This window comes from Solanum dulcamara, chromosome 3 (assembly GCF_947179165.1).
Source record: "Solanum dulcamara chromosome 3, daSolDulc1.2, whole genome shotgun sequence".
Lineage (NCBI taxonomy): Eukaryota > Viridiplantae > Streptophyta > Magnoliopsida > Solanales > Solanaceae > Solanum > Solanum dulcamara.
In genome coordinates, this window is record NC_077239.1 from 16,216,096 (window position 1) to 16,243,367 (window position 27,272).

A 27,272-nucleotide genomic window follows, 5' to 3' on the forward strand; every position below is an offset into this window, starting at 1 on the left:
TATGAATAGAGAAGAATATATTTGTGATATCAAGTATATTTTTGGCCACCAACCTTATCTCTCTTTATTCTGCCATAGCAACAGTAAGCCTTCACCCTTCCAGATTGTCGGGAAGAAGTGAAGAACCAACGATCTCTCCTCTCTTCTCTGCTCCATGATCTCTCCTCTCTTCTAGCAACTTGCAAAGAATCTACACATGGCTGATGGTGGCGCCGGCGAAGAACTGTTGAATGTCGACGACGGAGATCCGACGGTATTCGACCAACGAGACCAATGCCATCTTGTAGAGAATTTTATTACGAATACAACCATGCAAAAATCGCCAACATATACAAAGTCGAGCTCGTCGAATATCAATCCAAAGATTTTCGGCGGCGGGGCGATTTCTGGCACTGGCGGCGCCACCGCGTGTGGTGGCGAAAAGTCAAATTTTTCAATGGGTTTTGTGAGCGACTCATCAATAAGTACACCCATCCTTAAAGCCCCGTCAGAATCATCTCCGAGCTCCTCCAATTTGACAATTAGGGTTACATCTCCGCCTGCCGGAGGTGGTGCAGTGGCGGAGCCCCAAATTCAAAATTGGCAATGCCAAGTTGATCAGCAAGATGAGAGGAGCCCAACCATGCAAAAAGCCCCATCAGGTATGGCCCCTAACAATTCGAATTTCAAAATTAGGACTTCCAATGTTACTAGTCCCGACGACAGTGATGGTGCCGGAGCACCGACTGCCGGAAAAACTAATTTCCAATCAAATTGTACTCCCCAGCTTCCAACTAACCCTCAAGAACAAAATTTTCTAAAAAACGCCCCCCCCATCATTTCAAATGTCAATTCTAGTGTTGGAATTCTCAAAAATTCCACCGGAATCACTATTCCGGTGAACGCCCAAAACAATTCTCCAACCCAGAACGACCCTCATACCCTTAGAAATAATAAAAACCAAAAATCTCAATTTTTAGGCACCTCAAACTCAAATTCCCAAATTTCAACTTCTACCAATAGACCCGAAAACAGTGATTTAATGTCCGGCGGTGTATTAGTTGATCATGCCACTGCTTCGGACAATCCTAATACCTCCACTGATCCCAAAGGTGCCAACCAGCCCACAGTTTCAAAATTTCCTACCATTTCATCCAATTTTGAAAAATTCAACCCGAAAAACACTAAAAATCCGATAGTGTCCTTAACCCCTAGTGCACTACCTCCAAAGACTAAGTCCCCTAACAACCAACCCACAACTACAAACCACCCTCCACCCCCTATAGCAAAGCAATCCATGGCTACAAGACTAAGAGCTAATCAAGTCGAACCTACAACCAAAATCGACCTAACAACTCCAAAAAGGGTGACAAAACAAGGTTGTCCGGCTATCATGTTTAAGAGAGAAGACTACATGATTAAGATGGCTGAATCATGTAAATATACCCTCATAGGCAAGTTCTATAGTCCAATGCCTAAGATGGAGGTTATAAGAAAGAAGTTCATTACTCAAACTGAACTTCGGGGCAAGGTCAAGATCACCCACTTTAATTCTAGACATATATATATTGATCTTGACAATGAACATGATAGAGCTACTATTCTAGACAGTAAGAGAATGTACATCGACGGTGTATTCATGAGAATTCAAGTTTGGACCCCTACTTTCGATCCAAACTATGAAACCCCCATTCTCCCAGTTTGGGTCATACTACCGGAGCTCCCTTGGCATTGTTTCCATAAAGAATTTGTTACGCTCTTGCTTGCGGACGTGGGACAAGTGTTGTACTTGGACATGGCCTTTATGCAAAAGACAAGGGGGAGTGTAGCAAAAGCAAAAGTCCAAATGGACATCACTAAGCCTAGAATCCAAAGTGTATGGATTGGATTCGACGAAAACGATGATCCAAATGGAGAAGGAAGATGGCAGGACATCGAATATGAAGATGTCCCCCTTTACTGTACTTACTGCAAACACCAAGGTCATACTCCTCTTGCCTGCCCCGTCAGCAGAAGAGATACAGAACGAAACAAGGCCAAAGGCAAGGAAGAAGAGCCAAAGAAAGATGCGTCGCCAAAAAACACAGGTATGATCTCTACTCCTATTGTCTTAACTAATGCTGTAAGTTTCAGGCAACAGGTACCACTAGCAGAAACCACCACCTCAACTCAAGAAGGAAGCCGCAAGGCTAAGGAGCACTCAACCAATCAAAACAGGAATGAAGTTGCAAACGACCAATGGGAAACCCAAAAGCGAAGAAAATTCAAAGGTAAGACTCAAGCTGTGCAAAACACCCAAAAGATACAAAGTAACACTCAACAGGTCTATAAACCCACTCAAGCCAAGACTACAGGTATTGACTCAGTACTCCCAGACCCCAGTCCCCATCTTAATTGTGATATTGTTAGTAAAATGCAAACAGGACAAAGCGGTCGACAACCAGGTATTGACTCAATGCTCCCAATCCCCCATGGCTCCCCGAACAATATTTTAACTGTATTGTCTGATTCTGAAGCTGATGGAGGTGAGGATGGTATTCAGGAGAAGCCAACTAACCTGCAGGATGGGGTGTCCAGAGGGGGGGTTTTGTCTCATGTTTTGCATAAGAATCTTTTGGTTGACCCTAGGAATGACTTTAGAGCCCCTGCTACCACTACAAATATGTTTCAGCATCCGTCTTCCCAGCAAAGTGACAAAATGGACCTTATTAATGCTCAAAGAATGGCTTCCAAACTAACCCCTACTGTGAGTGCAGGTGTGGGAGCAAATCAGCCCCCAAAACAACCTCAACAGGTTGTTCAGGGGCATGATTTCAGACCTGCTGGTACTGCTATTGAATTTGGTCAAATTGCAGTTTCAGGTTTGGGAGATTATTCAGCCCATATGCAGTCTCAAAAACTGCAGGTTTTGGGGCATGCCTCAACTGCAGATTTGGAGGAAAATTTGCAGGTTTTAGGTGCTAGTTCAGCCCCTAGTTTGAAAGAAAAAAATGTGCAAGCTATGGCTCCTACAATTACATCATTTCAGCACCAAAGGCAAAGTTTTGGTCACATTGAGAGGGCTGAAAATGACCAAGCTACTGGCTGCAGTTTCAGCACAATCCTAAGTGACCAAGTGTCTAGTCCTTGCTCCCACCAAGTGCAAGATTCAAACTCCAAACAACAAGACACTTACAACATTAATGATATGAAATTCTCAGCTACCCCTAGCAACTCTAATCAGCCTGCTACCTCTAAAACTCTAAGGAGAAAGAGAGCTAGAAAGAAGAAACTAGAAAAGCAACCAGAAGTTGCAGCCTCCACTCCTACAACCACTGTTCAAAGTGAAAAAGATAACAATGGTGAGGTGGTTTCAACCTCTTGCTCACAGTATGTTCTCCTAGATCAGACCACTCCAATAAGAAGTCCAGATTTTGGTTGTGAAGATCCCCTTAATCTTACCCCTTTGAATATTCAGCCAGCTCCTTTTATGCAACCTGAAAATGCCACCAACATCCTATGCACTAACAATGAGGCTCAAACTTCAACTCCTGCTAGTGATGATGAATATGGTGTTATTCATTCGGAGGATGAATATGACCAAGACTTTCAAGGTGAGGTTGAATTTGAGGATGATGGAGAGACTACTGAACAGTCCATTAAAACAGCTGCTCCATCCAAGACCACTACTAAGGTCACGAATGACGAGATGAACCAACTAGCTAGTGAGCAAGGCTTATCACCTAGAGGCATTCATCACAATTCAAAATTTACAACTATTCGTGCTTCTATTAGCAGACCAAACACTAGGCTCCACAACCTTAGATCCCATCAATGATTAACACAATTGTATGGAATGCAAGAGGTATCAATACCAAAGGAGTCATAGATAGACTAAACTCTCTCAAACATATCCATCAAACGTCCATAATTTCCATCCTAGAACCTTTTTCTAACAATGCTCATCTACAAAGCTTTAGAATCAACCTTGGTATGGATGGGTCCGCTTGTAATCCTAATGGCAAGATTTGGATCTTCTGGACTCAAGATGTCGATTGTAAAGTTATTGATGTTGACGACCAACAGATCACTTGCGAGGTGAAACACGTAGAGCACCAAAATGCATTTCTTATGACATTTGTTTATGGAAAATGCAAAGATACTCTTAGAAGGCCGCTCTGGGATAGGCTCCTTCACCACGCTCCCACTAACCTTCCTTGGTGCACAGTTGGAGACTTCAATGTCATTACCTCCACTAATGAGAAACTAGGTGGAATCCCTTATAACATGAGAAAAAGCTTCGAGTTTATCAGCGTTATCGAAGCTTGCGGCCTTACAGATTTAGGGTATCATGGCTCAGACTACACTTGGTGTAATCAACGAGATATGCATAAAAGAATTTGGAAGCGACTCGATAGAGCTATGGTGTCCGATAATTGGTTAGCCGTTATGCCTCACACTTCAATTACCCATCTTCCCTCTACTGGTTCTGACCATAACCCTTTACTAATAGAGATGAATGCTAGGCAGGATTCCGCGATTAAATATTTTAAATTCTTGAATTGTTGGGTGGATAACCCTACTTTTCTCGAAACAGTAGAGTCCTGCTGGAGCAAACCCATGACAGGGAATCCAATGTTGTCATTCCACCATAAAATGAAAAGACTTTCCTCCACCCTTAGCAAATGGTCGCGAGTGGAATTCGGCGACATTTTTGCCAAGGTTAAGGAATATGAAGAATTGGTGAAAAGTGCCGAAGAAAATCTGATAGTGTCCAATAATGAAGAGAACAGGATGCAATTGCATGCTCTCAACGCTGAATACATCAGATTTCTTAAAATTGAAGAGAACATTCTCAAACAAAAAAGTCAGCTACATTGGTTCAAGGATGGAGATGCTAACACCAAGTATTTCCATGCTCTAATCCGTGGTAGGAGAAGGAGACTGTTCATTCACAAGGTTACCAATGAAGAGGGGGAGTGGATTCAAGGTGACGAACACATTGCTAGAGCAGCATGCGATCATTTTCAGAAAATATTTACAGGCGATGAGTCTCCGATTTCGGAGAACATCTTGAATTACGTTCCTAAAATGATCACAGATGCTCAGAATGAAAACCTTCAAGCCACGCCTACCATAGAGGAGTTGAAACAGGTAGTCTTCTCCATGAATCCTAATTCTGCAGCTGGTCCGGATGGTATGAATGGAAAATTCTTCCAAGCTTGTTGGGAGATTATTTCGGAAGACCTACTAGCAGTGGTTACTTCTTTCTTTGGGGGGTATGCTATGCCTAAGTTCTTTTCTCATGCCTGTTTGATCCTGCTCCCAAAGGTATATCACCCCAACACACTCTCTGACTATAGACCCATTAGTCTCAGTAACTTCACCAATAAGATCATATCAAAACTCATTTGCCTCAGGCTCGCTCCGATTCTCCCCGGTCTTATTTCTCCTAATCAGTCCGGGTTTGTAAAAGGAAGAAGCATCTCCGAAAATATCATGCTAGCACAGGAGATTATCCACGATATCCGAAAGCCTGTTATTGGCGACAACGTGGTTATCAAGTTAGACATGGCCAAAGCATATGATAGAGTCTCCTGGTCCTATACTTGTCTGGTACTGAGAAGGATGGGCTTCGGTGAGACCTTTATTGATATGATTTGGCGAATCATGTCTAACAACTGGTACTCTGTTATCGTTAATGGGTCTAGACATGGTTTTTTCCACTCCACCAGAGGGCTCAAACAGGGTGATCCTCTTTCTCCCGCCTTATTTATTTTGGGAGCGGAGGTGCTGTCAAGAATGTTGAATAGTCTTCATTGTTACCACTTCTACCGTGGTTTTCATATGGAGAAAAGAGGCCCACAGATTAATCATTTGAGTTTTGCGGATGACATTATCATCTTTTCCTCCGGAAGGAGGGAAATTCTTCAAATTATCATGAAGACCTTGACTCTGTATGAAAAAACATCAGGGCAGCTTATAAACAAGAATAAGAGCCACTTCATGATGCATCCCAGTGCGCTCCAAGACAATGTGGAAACGGTGAAACAGGTTACGGGTTTCACTCAGAAGCATAGTCCCATTACCTACTTAGGATGCCCTCTGTACATTGGCAGGCAGAGAGTCATGTACTACACGGACATGGTCTCTAAGGTTGTCAACAGAATTAGAGGGTGGCACTCCAAAATCCTCAGCTACGGCGGTAGAGCTACACTCGTGAAATACGTACTTCAGTCGCTCCCCATTCACCTTCTTTCGGCCATTACTCCCCCCCGTACCACTCTCAAACAGATTGAGAGAGTCACCGCTGATTTTTTCTGGGGGTGGAAGGATAACAAAAAAAAATACCATTGGGCTTCATGGAAAAAACTTTGTTACCCTTATGACGAAGGAGGTATTGGGTTAAGGAGAACTATAGATGTGTGCAAATCTCTCCAGTTAAAGCAATGGTGGATCTTTAGAGCTAAACAAACGTTGTGGGGTGAGTTCCTTAGAGCCAAATACTGTCAGAGAGCCAACCCCATCATCAAAAAATTCCATTCTGGCCAGTCGCTTGTGTGGAAACACATGATGCACAACAAACACATTGCCGAACCTCACATTCAATGGAGGATTCACTCGGGTTCATGTTGTTTTTGGTGGGACGATTGGCTAGGTATCGGACCCTTAGCCAACTATAGGCAGGAGTTGGGAAGAGCAAGCAATGCTAGGGTGGCTGATTTTCTTATAGATGGACAATGGAACATCGATATGCTAAATCAATTGGCACCAGCGCAACTAGTTCCTCTTATCACTTCTTCCACACTTCAGCTGCAAGGAAACACACCGGACCAGGCCATTTGGAAGCTGAATACCAATGGAAACTTCACATGCTCCTCGGCATGGCAGCTTGTGAGGGAACATAGGACCAAGACACTTTCCGACCATTACACTTGGCACAAAAACATCCCCTTTAAATGCTCTTTTTTGCTGTGGAGGGCTTTTAGAGGCAAGCTGCCAACGGAGGAAAAAATCATTGCATTCGGTCAGGTTTCCACTCCATGCTATTGCTGCCACAGTCCAGGTCCAGACACCATAGAGCACATTTTCAGCACGGGCCACTTCGCTAGGAATATTTGGCGCTACTTCTCTGACTCCCTAGGGATAAAGCATGAAGCCACACCCCTCAAACCTCTTGTTATGAGTTGGTGGCTTCACAAGTACCACACAGAAGCTCACAAACTTATCTTTCACTCCACCCCAATATTTATATGTTGGAATTTGTGGAAGAATAGGTGCGCGAGCAAATACGGGGGAAAGATTTCTAGCCTGGCGAGAGTGAAATTTGCCGTTTTCAAAGACATCTCTAATCTACTTAGAATCGCGTACCCCTATATCCATTGGCCTTCGAACTGGATCCACACTATTTCCTACATAGATAAGTGTGCTCATGAAATGAAGATCACCCAAGTCTCGTGGACTAAACCACAACTCGGTTTCGTTAAGCTGAACACTGACGGAAGCGCATTGGGTAATCCGGGGTCAATTGGGGGGGGTGGTATCTTAAGAGATCATATGGGTAGATTCATCTTCGCCTACGCCATACCGTTAGGGGAGGGAACCAACAATCAAGCCGAACTAGAGGCGGCAGTTTATGGGCTTAAATGGTGCATTCAACAGGGCTTTCAGCACATTATCCTAGAAGTCGACTCGGAGTTGATCACTAAATGGATCAATCATCAGACGAAACCTCCATGGAACCTTCACCGGATAACTCATGACCTTGTTGATATTTCCGAATTATTTGTTTTCTTTTCTTGCAAGCATGTATACAGGGAGGCAAACTTCACTGCGGATGCTCTCTCCAAGCACAGTCACACTCTTACCATTCCAGGCCACTACACCACCCTCCAGCAGCTACCTCGGGGTACACGAGGATACTACATGCTAGATAGAGCCGGCCTACCTAGCTTTAGACGAAGGAAGACCAAAAGGATTAAGAAGCCTCCATGATCTACTACTAGTGTTGCAGCATTGGATTGAGCGCCCAATTGCAGTGTTTGTCTCCATGCTATATTTTTAGCCATGTTATTTGATGATCCTCGTTGACGCTAAAATTTTGTTGTATATAGCTTTTATGAGGATTCATCCCCAGTTTTATTTAGATTTTTCCTTTATTTTATGTAAAGGGCGAGTCTCCCTTATTTATGCTTTCCTAGTTTCTGTGTATCGAGAGGAGTCCTCTTCTTTAGGTGCATAGTTTCTAGGTTTCCTTTTCGTGTGTTTGTATCGGGGATGAGTTGGCTGACCTTATTAGGATGACCGACTTATGAACCACCATAGGATTGGAGGTTAGGTTTATGTCCCCCTCCGTGTATTTTTCTGTTTTATGTATAATAAGGCTTGGGGGTGTGCGGCTCAACCCCTGGCTGTGCACGAGAGGTGGGAGCCTCGTGTAGGGTCTGTTCCCGTAAAAAAAAAAAAAAAAAAAATAAAAAAAAAAAAATAAAAAAAAAATAAAAAAAAAAAAATAAAAAAAAAAAAAAAAATAGAGAAGAATAACGAGACTATGAACTAGCCTTCTACCCTAATGTGGGTCCTCCACTGTTGACTATTAATTATAATTATGGCTACTTTGTATGTTTTGATCCTGTGTCACGTTCCGACACATAATTGGATCGGTGTCATATTTCGACACACATTTGGATTGAGTGTCATGTTCTTACACTAAATTTTGGATCGAATGTCACGTTCCGACATATAATGAATATTTACAGGTTCCATTAGAGGACTCTTGCATGAAATTTCATGATATTGAGATTGATGAACTGTGATTTTGTTGAGTACTGATTGAGATGAAAATGGTTAAGTTATTCTGTATATATGTGCTTACTATGTTGGGTTTACTTGTCCATGTCTCACTTACTGGCTAGCTGTGTCCTACTAGTACACTATTGATTTTGTGTACTAATACTACACTTGCTTTATCTTTCTTGAATATAGGGCATATTCAGCCGGCTGCGGAGAGATCTCGCTTAGAGGAGAGATAATTGTTCAAGTTCAAGGGTGATCCATTTCTTTCAGGATACCGTGGATTCTCTTTATTCCTAGTCCTTGCTTCAGACTTAAATGTTCAGACCCTAGTTTTAATGTTAATGACTCTCTTTTGGGATTGTATTCCCTTTCTTACACTTGATAGTGTTAGAGTTTTGGTACGATTGACTTTCAGTTCCTAGGATGATTTTCTGTATGTTTAGTTATTGACTGAATGTTTTCTGAGTTTATGGGGACTTAGGCCTGTTTCTTTAGTTGATACTGCTTTCGCATCCTTATCTTATTTATCTACTGCATGTGTTAATTATTGGGATGTTATAATGGTTCTCCTACCAAAGGGTTAGGTGGATGCCAGTTACGATAGGTCGAGGTCGTGACAAAGTTGGTATCAGAGCCCTAGGTTTGATGATCTCATCGTACTAAAATGAGTCTAGTAGAGTCTTGTGGAATGATATGGTTCGAGAGGCTATAGGACTTTGAGAAAAAATTCTCTATCTTCTTTCCTTTGTTCTATAACTGATTCGAGTTGGTAGCTGGTGATCCAAATTGATAGCTAACTTCTTTCACTCTCTTTTCCGCAGATAGTTAATACTAGTTATAAAGGTGTTCAGCCCATAGCTCCTATCGAGTCGAAGGAAGATCCAGACGTACGAGGGCGCGACCAAGATAGAGGCAGAAGAGAGAGGAGCGGTATAGACCGGGGGGAGAAGCACCTGTTGGGGTTGAGTCTCCAGTTAAGGAAGTAGCGACAGGTGAGGCCCCTCCCCTCTCGAGAATGAGTTGGAGGAGAATTTAGAGGTTGAGGAAGAAGAAGCTGTTGAACAGGAGGAAGAGATCTAAGTTGGGGTTGCCGGTCTTCCCCCTCTAGACCCCATATTAGCATAGCAGATAATGGTCTTCCTAAGCGGGCTAGCTGGCATTGGAGCCATTTCCACTGTACCCGCGACACCAACCCCTGTTGCTCGCCCATTTACTGTTGTAACCCCCCTAGGTAGATAAGGTTATAGGTACTGATGTCTTTTTCAGACCCTTCATAGGTCTAGTCATAACCGGCACAAAACATGACATGCTCACCAAGTTTCTAAAGCTTAAGCCCTTAGTCTTCCATGGTTGTAAAAACGAGGATACCTATGAGTTCATCCTTGATTACTATGAGAGGTTGCATGTCACAATCCTAACTAGAGCCAAGCCACGATAGGGCGATTGGGATGCAGGAACCTCAACTAAGCCATATTAGCATACATTGTATTTATAAGGTAAAGAACCTGATAGTAAGATATAAATGGAATAATCAACTTAAGGGAATGAAACTAAGGGAAAACAACCCAATAAATGTCCAAATGGACTACATCATAATGTCACCTAAACATGCCTCTACTCTAGTCTTTGATGGGGGATTAGGACAAGCTCCTAGCTCAACCTAACCATAGGAGAAAATCAAGATAGTAGCAACATGAAACAAGCTATTGCCCTTGATAAGATGAGGACTCACGAACTCTTGATATCTAAGCAACTCTAGCCACGAATAGGATGATCATGAGTGTTGTTCTTCCCTACATTATGAGATAATATAGTCAAAATATGCGTTAGTATGCCTGAATTTACAAAGTATCTGAGGTATGCATGGACAAGTAAAGGAACTTAATCAATATACCATAAGATGCATGACCAATCATAATGAGCATAAGTAAAGCTTAAAAGCATTTGAAAACATATGAAAACTCATAGTCAATGCATATCATAAAATTTCATCATACAACTCATAACTTGACTTCAACTTGTGTGGGATAAGACCCTTAATTAACATCTAAGACCATGAGATCTATAACATGGAATCCGATGAAATCCTCACCGAGAAAGGGGAGGCTATCTTGCCAAGGTATACTCCATCATGATACTCATCTCAACTCAACTCAACTGTGCTATATGTGGATCCACTGCGGACAACGTAGTTTGGGACTTTAGGTTGCTACTAGGTTTGCCTTGGGTAACTAACTGTGTTATTGGACCAAACCCCACCTAGAAGCCCTATCGGTGCTTAGTCAACATCCCAATGGAAACTTATAAAAACATGAACATAACATAATAGATAAACATAGTAACTACCTATCAATCCATCTTTTTAAAACATAGTAAGAGTAGCTCATTAACTTTTGTGATTCATAAGAATCCATAACTTCAGTGAGAATTGTACTTACCACCATTTTTATCATGATTGTGTGAGAATTGGACTTATCACATCCATATAACTTTCTTTGATCATAACTTGACCATCATCATAACTTCATCGTTAAAATCATAATCTCAACTTTACATCATGAAAATTTTGCTCGAAAACTATTAAACTCTTAATCGATTCATTAAAATCATCTTTAACTTCATAAGCATAACTTGAAAATAGATTTATGCATAGGCATTCATACTTCAACTTTAAAATCATGCAATTCATGTAGATACATGCTTAGAATAATCATTGATAACAATTCAAAACGAAATTGAAACAACCTAATGCAATTCATCAAAACTAGGGTTCATAAACTCTTGAAAATTGAATGAGATTTTGAGAAAACTTTGGAATTCCATGGGTGAAAGAAATTCATAGATCAATCTCCACATACCTTGATTGAATTTACTGAAAACTAAAGAAGAAATCTTGAAGAAATCTAAAAACTCTAGCTTGAACCTTGAAAAAGAAACTTTGAGATTTTTTTTGTTGCCTTAGAGAAATATTTGGAGAATGACTTGTGAATGAAGGAATTTCAAAGAATTGGGTATTTATAAGGTTAAACTTATACCTAATTGTGTCTAGGTTCATTGAACCAAACTTGAGAAATAACACAAATATCCTTCATTAAACCCTAAAAATTAACCCTACGAGACCCTTTCTAGGGTCGTAGAAGAATTGAAGAGTCATCAAAATGGCTCGTCTTGCAGGATTTGGAAAAATGCCTGAAAATCAGGTGTTTGAAGTTTTGTTATGAGTCATTCCTATGACTCGTAACAACTTATATGATCCATCCTGTCAGTCTAGACCTTGAGGTACTTTTGAAACTTGCCCTCTGAAGTCTTCCTACGAGTGTGTCTATAGGTCATCTAGGGATTTACGGGTCATCAACTTGAGTCATAGGACCTTTATTTAAGGTTGGTCATGATCAAGTACCAAGACTCCCTCTGTGAATCATTTCTACGGGTCATAGAAATCTCTACGACCCATAGAGACGATTGTAAACTTCAACATTTTGAAGACTTCTCTTTGGCTTCCAACTTTTTGACTTCTGGAGTTTTAGAATATCTCTCCTTTGAGAACATTCGTTTTCGAATGAGATTAATTTATCATAGGAAGGACATGAAAAGAGGACTAGCAACCCAACATGAATATAATGACGCCTTTAAAATGCATAGAAAATAAAGACTTCAACTTAACATAAATCATGATTTATAAAACAACTTCATGAACATGCATGCATAAGAATGACATAGGAGGAACTGAATACATAAGAGTTCAATCAAATTGAATAAGATCAACTTAGTACTTTAGGCTTGAGTAGAGGGAAAAAGGTAAGGGTATTGTTTCATCATATCCGCCTCCGCCTCCACCTCCGCCTCCCAAGTAGCACTTTCTACTTGTTGATTCCTCCATAAAACTTTGACGGATGCAACTTCTTTGTTTCTTAACTTCTTAACTTACCGGTATAATATTTCTACTGGAACTTCTTCATAAGTCAAATTTTCATCAACACTCACATCTTCCAATGGTATAATGGAATTCGAATCACCCACAAACTTTTTCAACATAGATACATGAAATACCGGGTGAACCATAGTTAACACAAGTGGCAAATCTAACTCATAAGCCACTTTGCCAACACATCTCAATATCTTATAAGGTCCAATGTACTTAGAAATTATTTTTCCTTTCTTACCAAAACGCATTACACCCTTCATGGGTGAACTTTCAAATAGACCCAATCATCCTCCTAAAATTCAAGGTCTCTTTCCCTAATATCGAATAGGACTTTTGACAATTTTGAGCCATCTTCAACCTCTCCCTTATGAGTCTTACCTTCTCCATAGCATCTATCACCAAATCTAGACCAATCAAGGTCAATTCACCTACTTTAAACCATCCCACCGGTGACCTACATCTTCTCCCATACAATCTTCGAAATGAGCCATTTGAATGCTAGAGTGATAACTATTATTATAGGCAAACTCAATTAATGGCAAATGTTCATCCCAACTTCCTTTAAAATCAATAACGCACGCCTTCAACATATCCTCTAGAGTTTGGATCATTCTTTCTGCTTGACCATCGGTTTGAGGAGGAAGGCGGTACTTAAATTAACCTTTGTACCAAGGACCTTTTGAAAATACTTTCAAAAGTGTGAAGTTAATTGAGTACCTCGATTCTATATAATGTATAAAGGAATACCATGAAGTCTTAGCAACTCACAAACATACAACTTAGCATAGACTTCAGCACCATAAGAGTTCTTAACCTGTATAAAATAAGTTGACTTAGTCATCCAATTTACAACAACCCAAATGGAATCATGTTGCTTCTTAGTACGAAGAAACCCCGTTACAAAATCCATATTCACATTTTTCCTCTTCCAAGTAGGAATTTTAATGTCTTGGGCTAGACCTCCCGATCTTTGATGCTCAACTTTAACTTATTGACAATTTGGACACTTAGATATGAATTCCGCTATGTCCTTCTTCATGCCATTCCACCAATACACCTCCCTCAAGTCACGATACATCTTGGTGGAACCCGGATGAATAGAATATTAGGAACTATAGGACTTATTCAATATCAACTCTCTTAGACCATCAATAATAGGCACACACAACCGACCTTGATTATGAAGCACATCATCTCCCCCTTTCGAGAAAGCCTCAATGGCCTTGTTGACAATCGACTTCTTCAACTCAACCAACATCAGATTATGGTCTTGTTTGGCCTTAACATCCGACACAAGAGATGATTTCGAACCATTATGAATAAGAATACCTCCATTATCAGAGTCAACCAACCACACACCTAAACGTGCCAACCTATGAACATATTTACCCAATTCTCTCTTTGTTTCTTCAATATGTGCAACACTACTCATAGACAATCTACTTAGTGCATCGACAACCACAATAGCTTTGCCCAAATGGTACAATACACTTATGTAATAGTCTTTCAACAATTCAATCCACTTCCTTTGTCGAAGGTTCAAGTCCTTTTGCTTTAACACATATTGAAAACTTTTATGGTCGGTGAACACGTCCACATGGATACCATAAAGATAGTATCTCCAAATCTTTAAAGCAAACACAACTGCCACTAGCTCAAGGTCATGGGTTGGATAATTCCGTTCATGTATCTTAAGTTGCCTAGAGGCATAAGTTATTACCTTACCATGCTGCATCAAAACATAACCAAGTCCAACTCTTGATGCATTACAACACACCATGAAACCATCGGACCCTTCTGGTAGAGTCAAAATAGGAGCTATAGTGAGAAGATCCTTCAACTTTTGGAAACTCTTCTCACAAGCTTCTGACTATTGAAATTTTACCTTCCTTTGAGTCAACTTAGTCAAAGGTGATGAGATTGATGAAAATCCTTCCACAAATCTCCTATAGTATCCGGTTTGGCCTAAGAAACTTCTAATATCTGAAGGAGATAATGGTTTACGCCAATTCTTAACCACATCAATTTTCTTAGGATCAACCATAATTCCTTTACCAGACACAATGTGACCAAGAAAAGCCACCTCCCATAACCAAAATTCACACTTATTGAACTTGGCAAATAATTATCTATCCCTTAGAGTTTGCAACATAATTCCTAAATGATTTGCATGCTCCTCTTCATTCCGAGAGTAAACCAAAATATCATAAATGAATACAATCACAAACATGTCCAAATATTATTTGAATACCCTATTCATTAGGTCCATAAATGCCGCGGGGCATTAGTTAAATCAAATGACATAACTAGGAACTCATAATGGTCATACCTTAATCGAAATGTCATTTTGGGAATGTCACACTTCTTCACTTTCAATTGGTGATAACCATAACGAAGATCAATCTTAGAGAAGTAACTTTTCCCTTGCAGTTGGTCAAATAAATCATCTATCCTCAGAGTTGGTTATTTATTATTGATGGTTAATTTGTTCAATTACCGGTAGTCAATGCACATATATAGTGAACCATCTTTTTTTCTAATGAACAAAACATGAGCATCCCATGGGGATATACTTTGGCTAATGAAATCTTTGTCTAACAAGTCTTTCAATTGGTCCTTCAACTTTTTTAACTCTGCCAGGGACATCTGGTAAGGAGGATTAGAAATGGATTGAGTATTCGAAAGAAGGTCTATACTAAAATCAATCTCCTATTCGAGAGGAACACTAGGTAAATCATTGAGAAATACATATGAGAATTCATTACCAATAAAGACCAACTGTAGAGTAGGGGATTTAGAATTTTCATCCCTAACTCTAAAAAGATGGTAAATACAACCCTTGAAAATCATTTTTCAGTCTTTAAGGCACGAAATGAATGGACATTTGAACACAGAATTACTACCCTTCCATTCTAGAACTGGCACATTTGGAAATTGAAACTTAACCAATCGGGTCCTACAATTAATAGAAGAATAACATGCATATAGCCAATATATACCAAGGATAACTTCAAAATCAATCATCTCAAGCTCAACTAGGTCACAATGGGTAACTTTATGAAAGATCGTGATCGGACAACTTCTATAGATTCTTTTAGCCACAACCGACTCACCTACAGTATTATAAATGGAAAAAGTCTCTAACAACATTTTGGGGCTAACATCAAACCTTATATACACATAAGGGAAAACAAAAGATAAATTTTCACTCGGATCAAGTAAGGCATAAACATCATAGTGAAATGCTCGTAACATACCAGTAAAAACATCGGGAGTCTACTTTACCTCTTGCTTACCATGGAGAGCAAAAAACCTATTATTGCGTTGACCACCCTTTGGTTGCACTTGAGCACCTTGAGCAACTTGGCCTTGAGGACGAACATCTTTGACCTTGCATTCCTTAGCATGATGACCCGGCTTACCACATTGGTAGCATACATTCAAACTTGCTAGACATTCACCCTTGTGGTTCTTACCATACTTCTTGCGTACGAGAGTAACTTGGCCAATAGGAGAACATTCTTGAGATTTAGGGTTGGGTACCTTATCGTTGTCAAACCTTAGAGTAGTGGAATTAGAAGACCCTTGGTTGGAGTACTTTTGGTGAAAATGAGGACGTCCACCACCTCTGGACTTACCATGAGAGAAAGCACTACAATCCGTCTTTGGCCTTTTGGACTCCCTATTCTTCTCCTTTACTTTCTCACCCACTATTTGCTCCGCATAAATCATGAGTCTAGAAATGTCTATCTCCTGAATCAACATAGACATCTTGCACTCCTTTGAGACCATATCTAACACCCGACACAAACTTACTCATAAAGGATCTTGAGTCAGCAACCATGAATGGAGCACATTTTGACAATTGAGTAAAGTTGAGGGCATCCTCCCTCATACTTATACCACCTTGATTAAGGTTGATGAACTCTTTTACTTTGGACTTCCTTAACTCAATTGGGAAAACTGATCTACAAATACCCTTTTAAACTCATCCCAAGTCACGATATCTGCCTCTCTAGGCCTTTCACTCTTCCATTAGTCATACCAAATACGAGCAACACCTTTCAATTGGTAAGTTGCTAAATCTTCCCTCTCAACCGAGATAATCCCCATGATATCAACAATCTTATGGATGCTAACAACAAACTCTTGTGGATCCTTTTTAACTTTGGAACCTTAAAACTCCAGAGGAGTCATCCTCATAAAATCACAAACTCTTTTCGCCGTTTATCCACATTTTGGTTCATGGGAGCAACCACCTCATGATTGGCTTGAGCCGTTATGACTTGTGCAAGTACTTAAAAGGTTGCCTAGAATTAACATGGGAGACTTGATCATTCAAGGGATCATTCGAAGCTTGTTGCTCCTCTTCAACCACTTTCCTTCTAGCAGGGTATCTTTGTGGAGGCATATTCTAAAAATCGCAAAGAACAAGTGTTAGAGGGCAAAGACTTAGTGACCACTTAATCACACGACATAGATCATGAAAGAAGTGAAACTTTCCCAAGATATTTCACAGCGCCTTATTCATGGATGTGGCGCGTTTCACACCAATGACCAAGACTCTACTTAATGCGGTATATTAGACTACATCATAATGTCGTCTAAACATGCCTCTAGTCTAGTATTTGATGGGGGATTAGGACAAGATCCTAACTCACCCTAACCATTGGAGAAAGTCAAGATAGTAGCAACATAAAACAAGCTATTGCCCTCGATAAGATGAGGACTTACAAACTCTTGATATCTAAGCAACTTTAGCCATGAATAGGATGATCGTGAGTGTCGCCTATCCCTACATTATGAGACAATGTAGGCAAAATATGCATTGGTATATTTGAATTACTAAGTATGTAAGGTATGAATGAACAAGTAAATGAATGTCATCAATATGCCATAAGATGCATGACCAATCATATTGAGCATGAGTAAAGCTTAAAAGTATTTGAAAATATATAAAAACTCATGGTCAATGCATATCATAAAACTTCATCATACAACTCATAACTTGACTTCAACTTGTGTGAGATAAGACCTTTAATCAACATCTAAGACCATGCAAGCTATAATATGGAATTCGATGGAACCCTCTTAAAGAAGGAAAGGCTACCTTGCTAGGGTATACTCCATCATGGTATTCAACTCAATTGTGCCATATGTGGATCCACTAGCTAGGCCATGAGAGCAATCCTACACGGGCAACTTAGTTAGATACTTTAGGTTGCTACTAGGATTTCCTTGGGTAACTAACTGCGTTACCGAACCGAACCCCACCTAGAAGCCCTCTAGGTGCTTAGTCAATATCCTAATGGAAACTCATAAAAATATAATCATAACATAATACGGAAATATAGTAACCATCTATTAATCCATCTTTATAAAACATAATAAGAGTAACTCATTAACCATAGTGATTAATAAGAATCCATAACTTTGGTATGAATTATACTTATTACCATCTTTATCATGATTATGTGAGAATTGGACTTATCACACGATAATAACTTTCTTTGATCATAACTTGATAATCATAATAATTTCATTATTAAAATCATAATCTCAATTTTACATCATGAAAACTTTGCTCGAAAACCATTGAATTCTTAATCGATTCATGAAAATCATCTTTAACTTCATAGTCATAATTTGAAAATAGCTTTATGCATGGACATTCGTAATTTAATTTAAAATTCTGCAATTCATATAGATACATGATTAGAATAATCATTGATAACAATTAAAAACGAACTTGAAACAGCCCAATGTAATTCATCGAAACTAGGGTTCATAAACTCTTGAAAATTGCATGAGATTTTGAGAAAACTTTCAAACTCCATGTATGAAAGGAACCCATGGATCAATCCCCATATATCTTGATTTAATTTACTGAAAAATGAAGGAGAAATCTTAAAGAAATCTGAAAACCCTAGCTTGAAGCTTGAAAAAAAACCTTGATAGATTTTGTTCTTGCCTTTGAGAAATTTTGGGAGAATGACTTGTGAATGAGAGAATTTTAAAGAATTAGTATTTATAAGGTTGAACTTGTCCCTAATTGTGTCTAGGTTCATTTAACCGAATATAGAAAATGACATAAATACCCTTCATTAAACCCTGAAAATTGACCCTACGAGACCCTTTCGATGGGTCATAGAAGAATTGACAAGTCATCAAAATAGCTCATCCTGCAGGCTTTGGAAAAAGGCCTAAAAATCAGTTCTCTGAAGTGTTTTTACGAGTCATTCCTACGACCCATAATAACTTATACAATCCATCCTATCAAGTCGTAAACTTAACCTCATGGTACTTCTGAAACTTACCATTTGAATTCTTTCTACGAGTTGTATCTATGGGTCATCTAGGTGTTTGTGGGTTGTCAACTTGAGTCATAGGACCTTCCTTTGAGGTTTGTCATGATTAATTACCAAGACTCCCTCTATGACACATTTCTACGGGTCGTAGAAACCTTTACGACTCATAGAAACGATCGTAAACTTGGGTCCAATCAATATTTGAAGACTTCTCTTTCCAACTTTTCGACTTTCGGGGTCTTACATTGTACAAATTGGGCATTGTACATTAGCATGGGGTAGAATTTATGACTTTCTAGCTGCAGGGATTATGTGGAGTGTCGCTCACCAATATTGCCCCTATTTACTTGGATCTAGTTTCATGCTTTGTTCCTGGAGAAATATGTGCCACACACCTTGAGGGACTGCAAAAAAGATGAGTTCCTAGCCTTGGAACAGGAAGGTATGTCAATGGATGCTTATGAGGCCAAATTTCATGTGCTGTCCAGATATGCTACTCAGCTGGTAACTATAGAGGAAGAAAGAATACGATTGTTAGTGAAGGGGTTGAACCCCAAATTACAGATATTGTTAGTTTAGATGAATTTGTCAGGCAGGAGTTTCAATAAAGTCACTAATTATTAAAGAATGTAGAGGGTGTAAGGCGAGATGGGCAGGGTAATACTTTGGCTAAGAAGCCCAAGAGAATAGGTAATTTTCAGGGATCCTATTTTAGAGAGTCAGGTAGGTTAGTAATTGTAGCCTGGTTAATTCAGTTAGCTCTGCCCATTTCTATTGGCAGTTTTTCAAGTACCCTACAATAACATCTGGCCTATGAGGGTCAAGGAGCATCTTTTCTAGGTAGAAGACTATCTTTTGAGCGTGACTGTTTCAATTATGGAAAGTTAGGGCACATAAAGAGAGAATGTTCTCACCCCCGTAGGATAGATTCAGCACCTCAGCAGGACAAAACAGTAGTACCCCCAGGTGGCGAGGAAATGGTAGAGGATCTCCGCAAAGTGGGAGAGAGAGAAACTAGAGAGGTCATGGGGGTAGAGGTAATGGTAGTGCAAGTCGAGGAGCAGCACAGCCAGGCAGGTAGGTGGCCTGTCAGGAGGACAAGGCTCAGTTTTATGCCTTCCTAGACATGACCGAGGCTGAGTCATCTGACGTTGTAAACACAGGTACTATTCTTGTCTGTGACCCGAATGGCTACTATTTTATTTGATCCAGGTCCTACTTATTTATATGTGTCAGTGAACTATGCCTTGGGTTTTAATGCACTTTGTGATATACTTGATGCCCCCATCTATGTTTCTACCCTATTGGATAGTCCGTCATAGTAACTTATGTTTATCGTACTTGTTCTATGATGTTTATAGATTTTAGACTTGGGTTGACTTAGTGATTTTAGACATGACCAATTTCGATGTAATCTTAGGCATGACTTGATTGTCCCTTTATTTTGTTGTACTTAATTGTAATGCCAAAATTATGGCTCTAGAGATCTTGGGGAGGGAAAGGTTAGAGTGGAAAGGGGTGTACAAGCCTAAGTCAGCTAAGGTCATATACTTTTTCTAGGATAGAAAAATGGTGGGGCAGAGTTGTTTAGCCTATATGCCCATATTCAAAATGTTGATGTAGAGTCTCCCTCTATTCAGTATATTCAGGTAGTGCGCGAGTTTCCAGAAGTGTTTCCTTCAGATTTGCCTGGTATTCTTTCTAACAGAGACATAGACTTTTGCATTGACTTAGAGTCGGATCCTCGCCCAACTTTTATTTCTCCCTACCGTATGTCTCCAGCAGAGTTGAGAGTGCTTAAGGCTCAAATCCAAGAAATCATTAATAAGGGATTCACCTATCCTAGTGGTTCTCCGTGGGGTGCTTTGGTGTTATTTGTTAAGAAAACAAATGGTAGCATGAGAATGTGTATTGATTATCAGCAACTAAATAAGGTCACCATCTAGAATAAATATATCTTATCGCGTATTGATGACTTTTTTGATCAGTTGCAAGGTGCATCAGTTTTTTCAAAAATTGATCTCAGGTCTAGATACCATCAATTAAAGATTAAGCCTGAGGACATGCCCAAAATAAATTTTAGGACCAGGTATGGGCACTATGAATTTTTAGTGATGTCTTTTGGGCTAATTAATGCACCTGCAGCCTTCATGAGTTTGATGAATAGGGTTTTCAAACCATTCTTATATTCGTTTGTTATTGTGTTTATAGATAATATCTTGGTGTATTCAAAGAGTGAATAGGAACATGCAGACCATCTCCATATTGTTCTAGGTGTTCTAGGAAAATAGAAGTTGTATGCAAAACTCTCTAAGTGTGAATTCTGGTTGCTTTCAGTTGTCTTTTTAGGCCATGTTATTTCAAAATAAGGGGTAATGGTAGACTTATAAAATATTGAAGCAGTTAAGAACTAGGCTCGGCCTATTTCCATGACTGAAGTTAGGATATTTATGGGACTAGCCAGTTATTATCATCGGTTCTTGAGGAACTTTGCTTCTATCACTACTCATTTGACTAGAATGATTCAAAATGAAGTACCATTCGAGTAGATCGACAAAATGCGAAGAGAGCTTCCAAAAGCTTAAGACTCTTCAAACCACAACACCTATCTTGACCCTACCGGATTAACGTAAAGACTTTATAGTTTATTGTGATGCTTCAAATTCACTTTATTGTTTGGGTGTTATTTTGATGCAGGATAAGAACATTGTAGCCTATGCTTCGCGACAGTTGAAGGTGCACGAGATAAACTACCCCACTCATGATTTGGAGTTGGCAGTGGTAGTGTTTGCCCAGAAAATCTGGAGACACTATCTGTATGGTGTCAAGTGTAGTTTTTTACTAATCACCACAGTTTGCGCATGTGGTTCACCTAGAAAGACTTAAATTTGAGACATCAAAGGTGAATGGAGTTTCTCAAAGACTATGATGTTATTATCTAGTATCATCCATATAAGGCTAATGTGGTAGAAGATGCATTGAGCTTGAAACTGGTTAGCATGGGCTGTTTATCCTAGTTGGAGCTTAAAAGCCCCTGTCTAGAGATATTCGGGCCTTGGAGGCTAGGTTCATGAGACTAGGCATCTCAGAGAAGGATGGGGTGATAGCCAGTGTTGATCTAAGACCCACTTTTATATAAAAAAGTAAGGCCAAACAATTTGATAATGTAAATTTGAATGAAATTAGAGAAAAGGTCTTGATGGGCAAGGCCAAAGATTCATCACTTGATGCAGGTGGGGTGGTCAACTTTAAGGGAAGAATTTGTGTTTCCCGGGTGGATAGCATAATTTACAAATTTTTGTCTGAATCTCATGGTTCGCGGTAGTCTATTCACTCTGGAGTAACTAAGATGTATCAAGACTTAAAACATCTATATTGGTGGTTAGGTATGAATAAAGACATAGTCGAATAAATAGCTAAGTGCCAAAATTGCCAATAGGTGAAATATGAGCTAAGATCTGCAAGTTTACTTTAAAAAATGCCCATTTCTAAATGGAAGTGGGAAAGGATAGCTATGGATTTCGTGTGGGACTTCCCAAGACTTTAAAAAAGTATAACTCTATTTGGGTAGTGGTTGACAGTTTGACAAAGTCAGCATACTTTATCCCAATTAGAGTGGACTATAAAGCACAACAATTGGCAAGGATTTATGTGAAAGAGATAGCAAGGTTGCACGGGGTGCCTCTTTCCATAATTTCAGATCGTGGTACATAGTTCACCTCTAAATTTTGGGAAGGTTACATGAAGATCTAGGCACTCAACTCAATTTCAGCATGACCTTCCATCCACAGACAGATGAAAAATCAGAGAGGACTATCCAGGTACTGGAAGATATGTTGAGAGCATGTGTGATCGATTTTGGGGGACATTAGGACAAGTTATTTCCCTTATACGAGTTCTCCTATATTACCATTCCAGGATTGAGATGGTACCCTTCGAAGCTTTTTATGGGAGGGGATTTTGGTCTCCCACAAGATAGTTTAAAGCTGGAGAGGTGGAGCCATTGGGGGTAGACTTAGTGAGGGTTTCTCAGGATAAGGTAAGAAGCATTAAAGTTAAGCTTCTAGCAGCTCAAAGTCATTAAAAAGAGTATACTGATCGTAAAGTGGGGGATATGACATTGACAAGTGAGCAAGTGCTCCTAAAAGTGTCGCCCATTAAGGGGGTATGAGATTTGGTAAAAAGAGGCAAGCTTAGTCCTTGCTATATTCACCCCTTTGAGATTCTTAACTTGATAAGGCCAGTGGAATACAGATTGGCCTTACCACCTAGCTTGTCTAGAGTACATTCTGCATTTCATGTATCTATGTTGAAAAAGTACCATAGAGATGGGGATTACATCATTAAATAAGACTTAATTTTGTTAGATAAGGATCTTCAATACGAGGAAGAGACAGTTGCAATTCTTGATCACGATGTTCGAAAGTTGAGGAATAAGGAGATCAATACGGTAAAAGTGCAGTAGAAGCAACGTTCGATGGAGGAAGCTACTTGGGAAATAAATAAGGACATGCGAGACAAGTATCATCATCTGTTTATCAAAGCAGGTACTATTCTATCTTTACTTTAGCCCTATTTTCCCTAATTGGTCACTCGTGAATGAGTAATGGGTAAATTGATATATATATTGTAAAGAATTGTCACCTTCATTATGGAGAGGCTAATGAAAAAGGGATTGGGGCGAGAAAACGTTGGGTAGCAACTTCAAAAAATTTAAGCTTAGGCCAGACTTGGATGAATTTTGAGTCAGATGAGATCTAGGGTGAACGGTGACAGGTGGGGGACTGAAATGGTGATTTGATTAAATTAATTATAGCCAAGATGGTACACAAGCTTTATAGCTTCACGGAATTGTATTTTGGTGAGTAAAACTTTTAGAATTTGATTTGGCATGAAGGGTATGATTTAAGATATCATGGGTTGAGGGTGTGTTGTGAAATGAGAGTTTAGAGATCAAGTCCCAATGTCTCTGTTTTCATGCAACCTTTCAGAGCAGGATGGTCCCGCTGTGGCGGGATAGACAAGACTTAAGTGAAAATCTCCAGAATGATTTGTTTTATTTCGACTTCATTCTTGAAGGACCAGAAATGAACTAGGGCGATTTTCTATTGGTTTGCACCCCAATTTGTGCCAAAGGTAAGTAATTTACTCCCTAAACTTGTAAATTGATCCGTGGAACCCATCATCTATGTTGGATGATCTTGAGTAAGGGTTTTGGCTTGAAACTAACGGTGGAAAGTAACCTTAGAATGAGGGTTAGGATCATGGGTTTGGCCTAGGATGAGAATTGTGTTATAATTTATATTAGTTAGGCCATTTTATTGATTCTTTGTATGTATTTACTGTTTTTAGACCAAGAACAAGCAGAACAAACTATGAAAGGGAAAACTCCTACACCTTAGACTTGTTGAAGCTCAAACTTCATTGTATGCATATGTGTATATGAATAGGGAAGTATGCTATAAATTATGTGAATGATCACTTACTGACCTGATTTGTGATGAACTTGTTCTTGTTGATATGATGTTGACTATTGATTGTAATTGTGGTTGCTTCATATGTTTGGATCGGGTGTCACATTCCGACCCACATTTGGATCGGATGTCACGTTCTAACACTAACTTTGGACTGGGTGTCACATTTCGACACATAGTGAATATTTGTAGGTCCCATGAGAGAACCCTTACGTGAAATTTCATGATATTGAGATTGAAGAACTGTGATCTTTTTAAGTACTATTGATATGAAAATAGTTAATTTATTCTGTATATATGTGCTTACTATGTTGATTTTACTTGTCCATGACTCATTTACTAGATAGCTGCGTGATTCTACTAGTGCACTGTTGATTTTGTGTACTGACACTACACTTGCTCTATCTTTGTTGAGTACAGGGTATATGTAGCTGGCTGCGGAGAGACATCGCTTAGAGGAGAGATAGCTGTTCGAGTTCAAGGATGAGTCATTTCTTTCAGGCTATCGTGGACTCTTTTTATTCCTAGTCCTTTCTGTTAGGAAATAAAATAATTAGGTGTCATGCGAAAGCTAGCAAAGCAAACCTTGAATGACCATGAGTAAGAAGACAAACGAGAAATATACCATAAGAGACACAAATATTTAACGTGGTTCGGTCAACTGACCTATGTCCATAAGAGGAGATGAGCAATCCACTATAAATATGAAAGTACAAATAATCGAGAAAAATAACCTCATATAATTCACTCGGAATAAAAAGAGGTTCACATAAGTGTTAACATAACACTTGTGTCTCACCATTTCTCCCCTTACACAAAACTCTCAAAGCCCTTCAGGACTACATTGTGAATGCTACCAAGTTAGAAGGAATAAGCTTCTATTTATAGAGTCATAAACCTTTTCCTATAAGAAAAAGGATTAGCCAAATATGAAGACATTGTGTTTTACTTTTAGGAAAAGGAAAACCTAATTATACTAGGAAAGTCAGGGCAAACACCTAACAAATCTCCCCTTTGGCCTGACTTTCTGGCAAAATAAATGTAATACCCCTCAAAAATTTTCCCTAGAATTCAAACCTTTCTTGTATACGGGTAGGGTAGAACTTGAGTATTGAGGAGTGTATGCATGAGTTGAGATGAGTCTTTGAGAATTTGAGAAGCGTTAGAGGTGAGGTGGGGTCATGAAGGACCCCTAGGATCAAATTAAATCCAAAAGATTGGTCGTGGCTAAGTTTGGGTAGGAGTTTGCATAAAGGGTCGACTTCTAACGAACCTATCTTTTGAAAGAAGATAATCTCGGTGGCCCACGACCCATCAAATTAAAGGTCGTTGAGTTTTCTTTCCAATGCCACCAAGAATGTAACTTTTGGAGTTTGGAGTCGAAAGGTATGGCGATCCTAAGATGAGCGAGCACAATAGAGATTTTCAGTCCTGGGTTCAACTACTGGAAATCTGGGCTTGGCGCCATTGTGGCGCGACGCGCCACTATTGCGCCAGGAACATGCCTCAGTAGTTTGGCCCCTGGCGCGATGCGCCACTAAAAGTTGTGCAGGGTTTTTCAGGCCAAATTCCCAGAACTCAGAACAATGGCCTTGGCGCTGTAAGGGTGCGACGCGCCACTATCGCGCCAGAAACATACCTCAGTAGTTTTGTCTCTGGCGCGGCGCGCCACTATGAGGTGTGCAGGTTTTAGGCGTATTCAGCCTGGCGCTGCAATGGCGCGACACGCCACTATCGCGCCAGGTGCATTTTTAGCCTATTTTCAGAACTTTTGAGGAGGGGAAATTTGGGAACTTACCCAAATTATATATTTATTGGCTTTGGTCTTTTGGGAACACATTTTCTCAACCTCACTCTCTCTTTAAAAGCCCTAGGAGCTTCTCTCTCTCTCTCTTCTTCTTCTTCCCCATTTTCAACAAGAAGAGTTCCAAGAGCTTCAAGATTTGAGTTCTCCATTGAAGACCCAACATTAAGGTTTTCTTCAAGTCTTCACTAAGGTATGTAAGGCTATCCAAAATATGGGTTGAGTCCACCCATGTGCCCTACTCTTGCCTTGAGGTTAGATGTTCATGAAAATAGAGTTTCTTGGTATGGTTTATGTTTGTATGAACTTTGTCTCCTATTTATTTGATGCTATATGTGTTGATGTTGTTGAGCTAAGAAGTCCCTAAAATCCTTCATGTTAGTATGAGTTGATGGAGATGACTTATTGTTACGTCTTGTTGATCTCTTTAGCCATGTGATTATGTTGTTTAAGTCAATTTCCTTAAACGTGCTATTCTACTTGAATTATTGAGTTGAAGTCATAGAGTTGTGTTGAATCTTGAGGAGATGTCATAAATGTTTATATAAATGAGGCTTGATTGAGTTGATGTGAGAATGGAATTGACGAGTGGACAAGGTCCTAAATGAGACTTGCCATTATGACTTAATTGAGTTGAAATGAGAACCAAGTTGATGAGGTGGTAATGTACCACATGAAACTAGCCGTGAGGGCTTGTTTGAGATGATTAAAGGAGTTTTATGAGTATGGAGTCATGGGAGGAGTATCGAGCACTGAGGCGGGTGAGAGTACAGTCCATACTCGATCCCCAGAAACTACCCTGCCAACGTAGGTAGGGATGGAACCATTAAAGATGGATGGTTCCTTTGGGATCAAACCGTTAAAGTCGGATGTTTCCTATTTTATTATCCTAAAATGATAGGACTTGACTAATCAATGGTATCCATGATTAGGGAGGCGTTCATGCCCTGGCAAGGTATGGATGGATGTGGCAACAATGTCAGATTGTTGTACTATCACCGGCTCAA